This window comes from Crocodylus porosus, unplaced genomic scaffold (assembly GCF_001723895.1).
Source record: "Crocodylus porosus isolate Cpor-Errol unplaced genomic scaffold, CroPor_comp1, whole genome shotgun sequence".
Lineage (NCBI taxonomy): Eukaryota > Metazoa > Chordata > Crocodylia > Crocodylidae > Crocodylus > Crocodylus porosus.
This window is the reverse complement of record NW_017728922.1, coordinates 4,625,737-4,637,919: the sequence shown is the minus strand read 5'-3', so window position 1 is coordinate 4,637,919 and position 12,183 is coordinate 4,625,737. Positions and strand designations below refer to the sequence as shown.

Sequence of the window (12,183 nt, the reverse complement as noted above, 5' to 3'; positions counted from 1 at the left end):
CCCGGGGTCCCCCTGCGGCCAATCGCCAAGCCAGGGGGCATATGTGGGGGTGCAGCATGCTCCCTAGTGGACCCAGAAGTGGACCAGAACTACTTCTGGTCCACTTCCGGATTCACCGCCAAACATGCAGGCTTCCCCCCACGACCCAAACGCTCCTGTGGGACGTTCCATCCGCCCCAGCATTGCAGTGATCACAAGCCATGCCTGCTACCTCAAGGTATGTAGAAAAAACTTTTAAAGCTGTGTCTATGTCCGAATTGCTGATTCTCTGAATCAGCATTGAATCTTCAGATTCGGATTTGGCCAATTTGAATCAAGGACAGTGATCCAAATCAACAAATCACTGTCCCTGATTTGGGCCGAATCCAAATCCAAAACAAATAGGCCCCATTTCTAATACCTCTAGCATCAACCAATGCATCTCAAGGAAAACCAAGGAAGTGATTCTTCTGCTTTATTCAGCATTGGTGAGACTGCAGTTGGAGTACGTGTCCAGTTCTGGGGGCCGCACTTCAACAGGGATGTGGAAAAGCTTGAGAGAATCCAGAGAAGAGCTACCTGTATGATCAGACATTTGTGAGGCAGGACATACAAGGAAAGGCTGAGGGACTTGGGTCTCTTCAACCTAAAAAGGAGAAGGCTGACAGGGGACCCTTGGGGAAAACTAGAAGCAATGGCCACAAACTCCTGGAAGACCATTTCAGGTTTAACACTAGGATAAACTTCTTTATAGTTGAGTGTCTAGACTGTGGAATAAACGCCTTCCAGATCTGATGCAATCACCTACCCTGGAAATCTTCAAGAGGAGACTAGACAGTCACCTTGCTGGGGTCACTTGACAGTTATCTTTCTTGCCTAGTGCAGGGGGGCTGGACCCGATGATCTCGCAAGGTCCCTTCCAGCCCCTTCCAGCAATATATGAATCTTGCTTGTCCCTTTCTCTTTCCCTCTATGTGCTCACTTATGTTTTACTAAGGCTGGACATTTCCTATTGGCTATTCCTAAGTGCATTTCCCCTTCTCTCATTTTTCCACTTTTGTTTCCTTTATACTGCAATTTCACAGAGCTCATTGTAAGCAGGCTTTGTGTTAGAAAATGTGCAATGTAATTTATTTGATCAGGCAAGCCCAGACCAGCCAGAATGCTGAACTAATCCAGTCTTCACTTGGTTGTTAGTACTATGTATAACATTTTCTGTGGCTCACAGCTTCGTCACAGTACCGTGTCATTTACATTCTTGCCCAAATGAAAACAAATAAAAACCCAAGCAATCAAACAAGAAAAGACCTCCCCCAGCATTTGATATCGCATTCTTTGCTTATTACCACCTGTTATTTATATGGTTAATTATGTATTTATTGAGCTAGGTTCTGTCCACAGACATTATAAAAGAACATGCTAGGTCCAAAGTGTTTCTAAGCTTGAGTATAAAATGTGCTGCAATGAGTGGCTACAACCGGCAGATGGAGGAAGCCCAGGCTAACACCAGCTGCTTTGCCATTGCCATGATGGCAAATTCGATTTTTTCTTGGAAGGCCCCAGCCCTCACTAAATAAAGAACAGTCTGTCACCCTCTGCAAGAAAGCAAAGAGAAGACATCGAATCCAAACTGTGCCCTGTAATGAGCATGAGGAAAATCAGTCAGAAATAAAGCGTTTGGTTTCCAAACTCTGTGCAATCCTGGCAGGTGTGGGCACTGCTGGCAGGGCACATGGCCAGATGACTAGGAATTAATACTCCTGATGTGGCAGCCTCAGAATCAAATGCACAAGTTATGCCATCAGTGACTCTACTGCAGAGACTGAACAGTGAGCTGCTTATGAGAGCAAAGAGGCAATCTAGAGTAACGAGAAGGCCCTGGTGAAATCCAAGCCACACTGGAGGCCCTGTGTCCTGGATTTAGAAGTTTGCTAGACAAACCACACACCATCAGTATGAGATACAGGGGCAAAGTATCTCTTATATTTAGAACAAAGATATGCTAACTCCATCCAGACCCTGTAATAATGGAGTCAGTGAGTTAGGATAACCACAACAACAATAATCCATTGAACTTCCCAGAGCCCTTTCACTGGCAATTGGGAGTACTTCAAAAACCTCCCTATACTAGGAAGTAGATGATGCTGAGGTCTTCAGTTTGAAGTAGAGCTGAAGTCACACAGCAAGTCACTGCTAGAGCCAGGGAAAGAACCCAGGAATCCTGATACTCTGGCCCCTGCTGTAGTCCCCAGATAAGTAAATGTGTCTGCAATTAAATGAAGCAAACTGCTTTGGGGTCTTACAACGCATCCTTGAGAAGGGATCTTACACATTATTGGTCAGGTACAAACTATGGCTCTTTAATACTAAATCCTGTGTCTTGGTTGCGGTTGTCCGCATGGCAAGTCAGAGTGACTCCTCTCCTGCTTCAGCCCATGCCAGGCTCTTGAAGGGTCTATACAGGGAAATCAGTGTCCAGTGAACTAGCTGCTCTGTCCCAAGTCCTTGTGCAGACATTCCTGGCATGAGGCTGGGTACTCTTGTTTCAGAGTTTGTGTGCAGCAGTTAGTGTGTTGTAACTGTGCACCCTAATTTACTGCACTCCAGCTTTCCCACATGGACAAGCTGAGATACCTGTGACCTCAGGTCTGCATCCCCTGATAGTGACCTCCTGTGAGTCCTGCATCCCTTGATAGTGAAGCTGGGTATGTTTGCGGTGTTATTTCACTGCCTAGCCTATTACAGCTCCAGAAGAAAGGATTACCTGCAGCAGCCTGCCAGTCTCCACATTTCATGCTACCTGCAACTGACAGTGGGGCTCAGAAGAGACAAAGCAGCAGGTTCTGGTGACACAGAGGGTGATCTTTTTCATAATGACACTCCACCTACAGGGAAAGCGCCACAGTTGTTTTGCTACATTTTTAGCATCAGCCAAAGCAACAGAGACAGACGCAAATGCCTTGTATAATTCCTTGGACACCTTGGCATCTGAACCTTCTTCTGGTCCCGAATCCTTGTGTGCCTTACAATAACGTGATTAACTCCTTGCCTTTTCTGCATGATGAAGTGTGTGTGGTGGCAATGTAGAACAAGTAGAACAGCAGGTATTTACTCATTAAATCTTGTTTAACTGTTGTGAGTTCACAGTGTGACTTTCATAGTATCAAAGAGTTTATGAAGTGGCTGATTCCTGTTGCTGACCTTGTTCATTCTCTCTGGTCCTGTCTTTCTTTGTTCCTCCCTCAATCTTCTGGAAGACCAAGTGTGGCTGTTATGCTCATATAAGTCTCCTCAGTAGATGGGTTACTTTTCCCCATGGATGCAGCCTGGTGAGCACTGAGCAGTGCAATGGAAAAGAGGAAATTAGGCTAAAGGTTCCTCAGGAGTACAGAAAGCAAGAACAAGTGCTACTATTGTCCCCTAGGAAGAGAAAAACCTCTTGGAAAAGATCTTGTTCATCTTGAGAGAGAGAATTTGATCTCCCTTTCTGTCCATTCTGAGATGGATCAGGCTGTTTCTCAGTCTATGACATGCAGGAAATAGTGGGGCAACTGCTTAAGGGCAATATTTTCTCATAGTATTCAGGAGAGGAAGCTGTCAGCCAATGAAACATTACAAGTAGCTGGAAGTAGGAGCCACTTGAAACTTAAGTGAGAAAATAGCAGGCCCAGACTAATCTTGCTTGTGCAGCATTAGCTTTTCAATGCTAGAGTGTGAGAGAAGTGGCTGAGAGCTGCTCTGGGTTATTGCTGCTGCTCTTAAAATAAATCTGCACCACGGGTCTCAGCAGAGAATTTTGATGCTATTTGGCATCTGTCTTCAGCCCAGATCATATTCAGAGGCTTTGCAGAAAATAAAGATAACCTCATGAAATGCTTACTTGATCAGTTCCTTCTGTATAGAGAAAATTTGGTTTTATATTACACCTTTTATTCTCCAGGGCTTTTCAGTAGTGAGTTAAAGCCTGACAGTACAGTGACTGCCTCAGCAACTTCAGCAGCAGTGCTGTACTCAGCAAGAGTACACACAGGCCCAGATAAATGAGGCTTGATTCTTTGGTCTTGCACTTTGTATTGTCCCATGCAAAGAGAGTCTAATGCCCAAGCCCACTGGGGATATTAAACCATTTTGGGTAAAGGATTGCAAAGGTGCAAGGCGATAGAAAATCAGGCCTTACACAAATGGTTCTCAAACTTTTCAGACTTGAGTCACCCCTTGAAAAATGCCAGTTTTTAGTTTTCATTTTTTGACTAAGGCAAAATGATAAAGTATTTTTTCTGCTGCCAGGAACTCAGAAAGACCACAATAGGTCAGAAAGTTTTTGTAACATTATGGATTCCTACTTGAAATCTCTGGGTTTATCTATCTTGTGAACCATGTCTGCCCACCTAACAGTGCTGAAATGGCTTGGCATCCCCTGGCAGCCTTGAAAGAGTTTCAAGGTACCCCAGGATGCTATGGCACCCTGGTTGAGAATCATTACCTTATATCTTCCTTTATGAAGAGGATGGGCATGATAAAAGCAAGATCCTACTATCCTAGAAGTGTAGAGTGAGGCCTTTGAACATTAGCCACTTGTGGAGAAAGGGAGTACACTCTAAGATCTCATTCAGAAGAATGGTATGATTGCTACTGAGGGCAGTGGGATACCCTGAGTGCCACTGTTGGGATAGGCCAAGAAGGTAAAGGATGGTTTCTTAAACCCTAGGATGTTTGTTCCACAGACACAGTAAGTACATGTTGTCCAGCTCCTGGAATTATTCTTCAACAGAAAATCAATAGGCTTTCTCAAGCATTAAAGCATTTACTTACATATACCACCTGTTTTCTCTCCCAGGTTCTCTTCCTCCTGGTGTTGTCTTCCTGAGCACTGAAATGTAAGACAGCAGCTAGCATTACAGTACAGTGTGCTTCAGACCTCCTCACTCCCAGGAAGCTTTGGTAAGAGAAGACTGATAACTGGGCCTTTCTAGCCCTACTCATTCAGTGGGGCAAGCAGGTTGTGATTCTCTGATCACAGAGCTGTTTGCTCCCCCCCCAATACCACACTACTCTGTCTAATAACAGTGAACAAATTGAAGAGCTGCTGCCCACCTTAAGAGCTTCCATCCCAGGGCCCTAATCAAAGCAGGAGGATTATGTTTGGTTTATTAAAAAACACGGTGTTTTCTTTTCTGGAACACTTTCATATTTCCATCAGACTGCTTGCTGTTCATCAGCACATCTGATTGTGCAGCACTTCTAGGACCAAAACCCCACATGGAGCTCAGAATCAGGAATGGGAACCCAGAGACTTGAAGCTCAAGAAATAAAAGACCTACTAAATGACCTACTGCATCAGACTTGCTTTCAGTAGGAGGGAGTGGACTCTTTTATTTTAAGGTAGCTGGGTCCTAAACAAGCACCAGGAAAGCACATGTTTACCATTCTGATACCAGCTTTCTGAGTTTAATTATTCTGTCATTAATTTGCTGAAAATGTCAGAGATTTTTTTGAGGAAAAATCTAATGCAAAGAAGTTAACATGTAGCCTGAAAGGGATTAGGTGATGCACTGAGGCACGAAGAGCCTTTTCAGGAGGAATTTCAGTGGGCTGTTCAGAGTTTCCTTCTCCAGAAGCAGCTAACAACGTCATGCATTAATAAAGCACTATTACTCCTGAAACTGAGCATACAGGGATTGTCAGCTCTGCCATCAAAATACAGCTTCTCCCTGAAAAGCTGGTCTTTAAGACAGGAAGTCAAGGAGAATAAATGCCCAATTAAAATTCCTGAGAGGCAGCATGTAATTACCTGAGCTGGGATTCAGTCAGGATTCCTAGCCTAATTCCTGCTCTAGCAAAAGGCTTGTTGGGGTCTTTAGTGATCAGCAGCTATGCCAGGGTTTTACACGTTTCTGAAAAGGCAACAATGCAGCATCTCTGTTTATAATAGCACCATGATGAAGCTTTGCTTCAGTATGGATCCTGAAGACGAAAGTACTCCCTCGGATATTAGCACCATTTTCTACTGCGCTTGGAAATCTGCCATTGTCTTATGCACCTTTCCTAAGCAAACTCTATAGGTTATAATGCTGACAGGCTCATACATAAGGTGGTAGTAGGGATGCAGGTATATCGAATGGCTTGGAAGAATTATCTGAATGAGTAGGGGGTCCGAGATTTCTTGAGACCAGACTTTCTTTTGCAAGGTTTCCAGCTCTTCCTGGCTTTGCCGAGACATGCATCTTACTAGAGTAACCTTTTTTGACAGCATCTGGGAACTTCTGCTTGAGGCTGGATGCAGGAGGCTCAGAACAAACTGTACATAGAACAGCTGGAGGCTCAGCATGACAGCTTACTGGCTATGCTGCAGTCCTGAATCCCCGTGGTGCTCAATGCTGTAGGTATGTCCCTTCAGAGTCATGTTCCTGGCAATCCTCGATGCAGTATGAAGAAGTGTTGGTGTGCTTACATTAGTAGTATGCTGTTCCTGTGCTGAGGGAATTCTCCTTTGGTCCTTCATAGTTTCTTTGTTGCACACACATGCTTCTTTGGCTGAGCACAGTCAGCCTGGATGTGTTGCTGAGCACGCAACTTAAGTTGGAATTGAAATTGCAGAAATTCCCATTCAGTATGATAATCTAAAGTCCTCATATGGTCTTATTGTTAAAATGAACAATTCTCTATATCATTAAGCACAGTATTCAAAAAAATAATGCTAAACCACATAACCCTTCTGGGGCTGAATCACCTCAAGAGTCAGATTTAGCTTTCTCTGGTGCATTTGACTCCAACTTTAGAGTTCATATTGCTTATTGATTTAATTTCTCCTCTTCCAGTTATTAAATACTTCAGAATCACCTTAACAAACAAGACACCTTGTTGCTAGGCTTGTCTTTTCTGTTTGGATTTGGTATCAATTAGTGAGAGATTGAGAGCTCTGTTAGGAAAGTGGGAGTGAGAAGGTCTTCAAAATAAGAGGGAGATTCCTTAACTTTCTGGTCCTGGGAGGTCTGCTTAGTCCTGCAGAGGACAGCATTTTTGAATTTTTGATTGGGGGTCTTTTACTTTATTCATCCCTAAGGAGCAAGGCACATTGGAAGGTCTGGCTGTTCCTTCTCAGTGTAATCTCCAATGTCCAGCACAAGTTCATTGGCTCAGTCCAGGAATAACTGAGTGAAATCTGTGTGCAGCTCTAGACCTTCCTTGCCTTGGAGGAATAAATGGCATCTTCTGTCTCTATCTGTTAATATCAGACCCTATTCAATCACATTATTTGAGAACAATTTCTCTATTTCACCATCAACCCCAACTTTTAAAGTTAATTGGGGCCTGTGAGGTATAAATAGACTTTGGATCAGATGGAAACTCAGTTGTAATTTATAGCTTGCTGAGCCACCACATGTTCCACTTGTACTCTGAACAAGGGCACCATTAATTATTTCTCTGTCCAGGCAGTTAGGTTACAACAATGATATCCAAGAAGAAGACCTAAGTATAGCCAGGTTGCAACATTTTTGCTAAATGACCTAGACTGTGCAGACCCACCTGCTGTTTAAAGTCAACAGCATAGCTTAACTTTTCTGCACTGGCTGTTTTAGGATGGGCTTAAGTCTCTGGGTCACATCTACCACTGAAACAAAAATCAGAGTAGCTGTTCAGAAGGCAAGAGCACTGTGCTGATTTGCAACCGTGGAGGAGCTGGTCCTCCACTTTAAATAACAAGTAACAGCATCAATGGAGGGATTTGCCTCCTTAGTTGTATTTTTTTTATCACTTATTGTGTTGTCCTTTGAGAACAACACATGTATATATGTCCCTTGGGTGTGGAACAAAGCCTTCAGTGGGGGACAAAAACGTGAAAGATGTTTATTTCCATTAAGGATCACTCAAAAGGGTCCTGCATCATTCTGGAACGGTCCCTGACTTTCTGCCTGTTTTCACTATTGGGCTTCAGAATAGAAACAGTCCTCAGACAGAGGGAAGGTCCTTATCATGAGACTTTTAAGCCAGAGAGGAATAAGCAAAAGGGAGTCCTTCCCTAACGAGGCTTCTTCTCAATTCAAACAAGTGAAGAATATATGCATGTATACAGAGACAAAAGTAAATGCAGACCCAAAGCAAACAGCTGCATATGTGCACACACACATACATACCTACATATACGTGTAATATATGTGTGTATGTGTAATATGTGTGTGTATTTATGTATGTATTTGCCTATGTATCCAGGTATTTGCTATTAACCTCGTCATATGTAATATGCTGGCTGCACTCTTCTTTCCAAGTACACCAGCTGAGAACCACAGAGAAAGCAATTTATCTTTCTTACCTGGAGAAAACCCACAGAAGAGGCTTTGCACTATTTATCCTCTATAGATCACACAGCAAGCTGGAAATACAGCTTTTCATCAATGACAATGACAAACTTCCTGGGGTATTCCGATACCTCTTTCCATTTGTAAGAGGGAGCCGGGGGCTTCTGTTACTTTAAGGGAGAGACTGCAGCAGAAAGAGCCCCAGCCAGTTGAACAGAGGTTAGCTGCAGGAGGGAAGACAGCAAGGCAACAACTACAGCCTAGGCAGTAAGCTTCCCATTAAGATGAGGGGACGCACCTGCAGCTGGTCATTCAGCACCTGACCAGAAGGGGAGGAGCACAGGGGTTATAAACCTGGGCTCGTGAGACAGAGGGGCAGTTTAGCCCTGAACTCTGCAGAGAAAGGAACTCCTGCCAGGTCACGCTGGTAGGTATGATGATGACCCAGAGAGGGCACCTGGATTTTAAAGTGGTTGCTTGTATTTTTGTTCTAATTTAGACCAGAGGATTGGGTGTGGCTGATAGGGGTGGACTGGATGCCACAGGGTCTGGGACCTGGTGGGCTGCATGGGGCAGAAGCCCAAACACTTTAGGAGGAGGCAGAACTGAGACCGGCCTTGCCCTGGGTCAGAGACAATACGGGGGCTGAGTTGAATGAAGATTATCCTTGCTCTGGGTCAGGGATACCATGGGGGCTGACCTGCACCAAGAGCAGCCTTGTCCTAGATCAGGGACATTGTAGGGGCAGTGTATGCTGGGCTGAGCCATGATCAGCCTTGCCATGGATTAGGGACTCCAAAGGGACTGAGACAAGCAGTAATATGGGGCTGAAGGGCCCACAGACCAGATACCCAGAGAGGGCTGAGGCTGGGATAGCTGGGCCTGAATCGCTGAGCCAGGGCTGAAACCCTACAGCTGGGGGGTGGGGAGGAAGAGGAGGGGCAGTAAAGCCAAGAGGGATGAGGCCTCTACAAAAGAACTAAGTTGTAGATGGAGTATCACCTGTGGGGCATGGACACGGGCATGACAATGGGGGCAGCGGGAGGCCACAGTTGAGAGCCCTAAGACACATTCAGGCCACAGATGGTAACCACTGGCTCCCAGTGCCAGCTAGGTACCAGTAGGTCTGCCAGAGTGTGAGAGACACCCGTGAGAACTGCATGGTTTTGGCCAGTGGGCAGAGGGGGGTCTAGTGATTGTGAGAGATGAGTCAGGTTGGGCAAAGTACCAGTGAGGATACCATGGGACTTGGGGGCAGCCTCCCAATTAATAACAAAGAAACATCAAGACGTGGCAGATGAGAGAAACAGGCGGGGTTATAGAAAGGACCAGGAGTATGTGTAGGATTAAAATGGCCATAATGGGTACCACAGCTGCCCCAGGACCTATCCTGATACATCATTCACATGTCAGACTCAGAGAGAATCTGGCTGTAGGAGTTTCAAAGACACGGGAAGGAAGGAGCTGCAGGACACTACAGAATAGGACAGCTCCTCAGGCATGTTGCAATAACAATTGCTTTTATGTCACAGAAGGATTTTGTGACATCTCCATACAAAGAATCATGCAAAACCAAAGGGCTGAACCTGTACCATTCATATGCTACAGGTATATATTCACTGAAGCAGCCGAATGCTATTATTACTCAACAACCTTGGCTGGAATAGAGTAAGGCACATTCTTGGGCCCTGAAACTCCTAGCTGACATTAGGAGACGCACCAGATCAGAGGCAGGCACCCCTGGCTGACCAGAATCAGGTTGGTTTGAGGAAGGGAGGAAGCCCTCTCATAGAGGGTTGATGGGGGTGGCTTGGGGAGGAGTGGTATGTTTGAAAGCTGCGGTTGTATGAAAAAAGGGTGTTTACTTTTTTCCTGCTGAAATAGGAGGGCATTCCAGGAAGACAGACAGAAAGCAGGAAGGCAAGGAGTGGGGGAAGGATGTGACTGGGAAGGAGGACGAAATGAATGCTCGCGTTTCAGTAATTAAGTCTGCCTGTAACTGGAGCCGCTTGGTACCTTCACACCACTGGACTTTCTTTCAGCTGTCTTCACACCTCACAATTGTGTGATAGCTTCACAGAAGAGAGAACCTCCTGATGTTTGGAGCTCTCAGAAATAATGTTCTTCCCTACTGCCACCCTCATTTTACTGTGTCCTTTTAAACAACTTAAGCAAACCAGGAGCTCTTGATTTGCTCTGGAAATTCTGGTTTATACAAGTCCAATGGATTCTGAATGGAGCCATTAAAGAAAAAAAACTACCTGCGAGTGATCTAAATTACTGAGAGGCTACAGCTGAAGTCAGAGCACCATGTTCATCACCAAGTCACTGATCAGACTGCAGTAAAAACAAACCCTTGCCCAAAGAGCTGACCATCTCCATAGATGAGATGAACATTGAGCAGGAGAAAGGATACACTCCTATCCCTTTTCATGGATGGGGAAAACAAAGCACAAGAATTTTAAGAGACTTGCCCAAGAGAGCCTGGAAGAGCCCAGGACTGAACTCGCATCTCCTGCAAACTAGCCAGGTGCAGTGACCACAGAGACCAACCTTCCTCTTACATGAAGCTTGGAAAAAAATTCACTCCTAAGACGTACTCTATCCCCTGGGAGTTGCATTGTGGAGCCAGGTGTTGCTTTCCTCAATACTAAATATATTCTTTACATTTACTGCAGGGTTTGGTTGACCTGACACGTATTTTCAGTGTCTCACATGCATTGCCAGACAGCAGAAAGCTCTAGTCAGGAGCTTCTATGAAAGTTCTTGCATCGTCAACCAAATAAGACTTGCAATTATAGAAGCCACAATTTGAGATCTGAAAACACCTAGCGAAGCTTGATGAAAGGTATCAGACTTGGGAACAATACATAGGGAGAATTTAATCTAGTAGTGAATGCAGTTCTTTTTAGGGAAATATTGCACTTTTGATGAAGAGCCAAACGGCTGTATAAAGTTTCCATTAATTCTTTCTATTTCCAGTGTTACCTTATGGGATGAAATCTTGTTTTTAATGATGGGCATTAATTCAGAAAAATAGCTCTGATTCTCTCAAATGGGCAAAACCTGAAGAAAATGGTTTTGGATCTTATCTGGGATGCTAACGACTTAAAGCTTATGGCACTGGCCTTTAATTAAAAGCACATCATTTTTCAAAAAATGCCAAGGAAAAAATGGTATGTTCATAGTATTCCTAAGTGAAGATTAAAGCAGTTGCTTCTATTTTTGTTCTAATTTAGACCAGAGGAATATCTGCATATTGAAACATCTGCATATGCACTCCCCTCATGCACAAAGGCACCTACATAGTTTCATGAACACATGTCTCCATTCATGTGTGCAGGGATTCCTGTGCACACAGACACAGGTATATGCTCAATGGGGTTATTTTCTGTCACTCTAAGCATCAATCTTCAACAGTCATTTTTAGGTCCTGATTACTTCAGTGCAACTAAATTAGGAAGACAAATATTTTATTTTACCCGTGCAAAGAGGAGGTTGGTAACTTCCCATTAAGGTGATTGTCCTCCTGGAGTGTATAGGACTACTGATCATGAACACATTCGTAAGGAAAGAATAACAAAGTGAAAAACCCAGGGAATTTATCTGTGATACTCCTGATACAAATTGTTTTCAAGGCCTCTTTCTCATTTTGTTTTCTCTTCTCTTTTCATCATCTTCTTCCTATTTAAGAGATAGTGGTGCCTCAAGGTCAGAGAAGAGATCTGTGAGCCAGGCTGTGTGACCTTGGAGAAGTCAGTTAGAGCACTTGTACATGTGAGGCCATTACCACGTACACGTAATGAAAATGTTACTTTGTGTGGCTTAACGGCATCACACTGTACACCTGTAAGAGTTTTGGGGGGTTTAAATGAGTTTACATCATTGCAAACTCAACTACATCCTG

The 12,183-nt window shown here is 44.2% G+C and overlaps 1 long non-coding RNA gene across 1 annotated transcript in view; it reads left to right on the top strand.

Annotated features, from left to right (window-relative positions):
• The window catches only part of LOC109313168, a 13,308-nt gene extending 2,414 nt beyond the window's left edge, over positions 1-10,894 (top strand). Inside the window, exons 2-3 of the long non-coding RNA XR_002101976.1 lie at positions 4,817-4,920; positions 9,809-10,894. This is a non-coding gene — a long non-coding RNA (uncharacterized LOC109313168). The remainder of the gene's footprint in view (positions 1-4,816; positions 4,921-9,808) is intronic.
• The last annotated feature ends 1,289 nt before the right edge of the window (positions 10,895-12,183 follow it).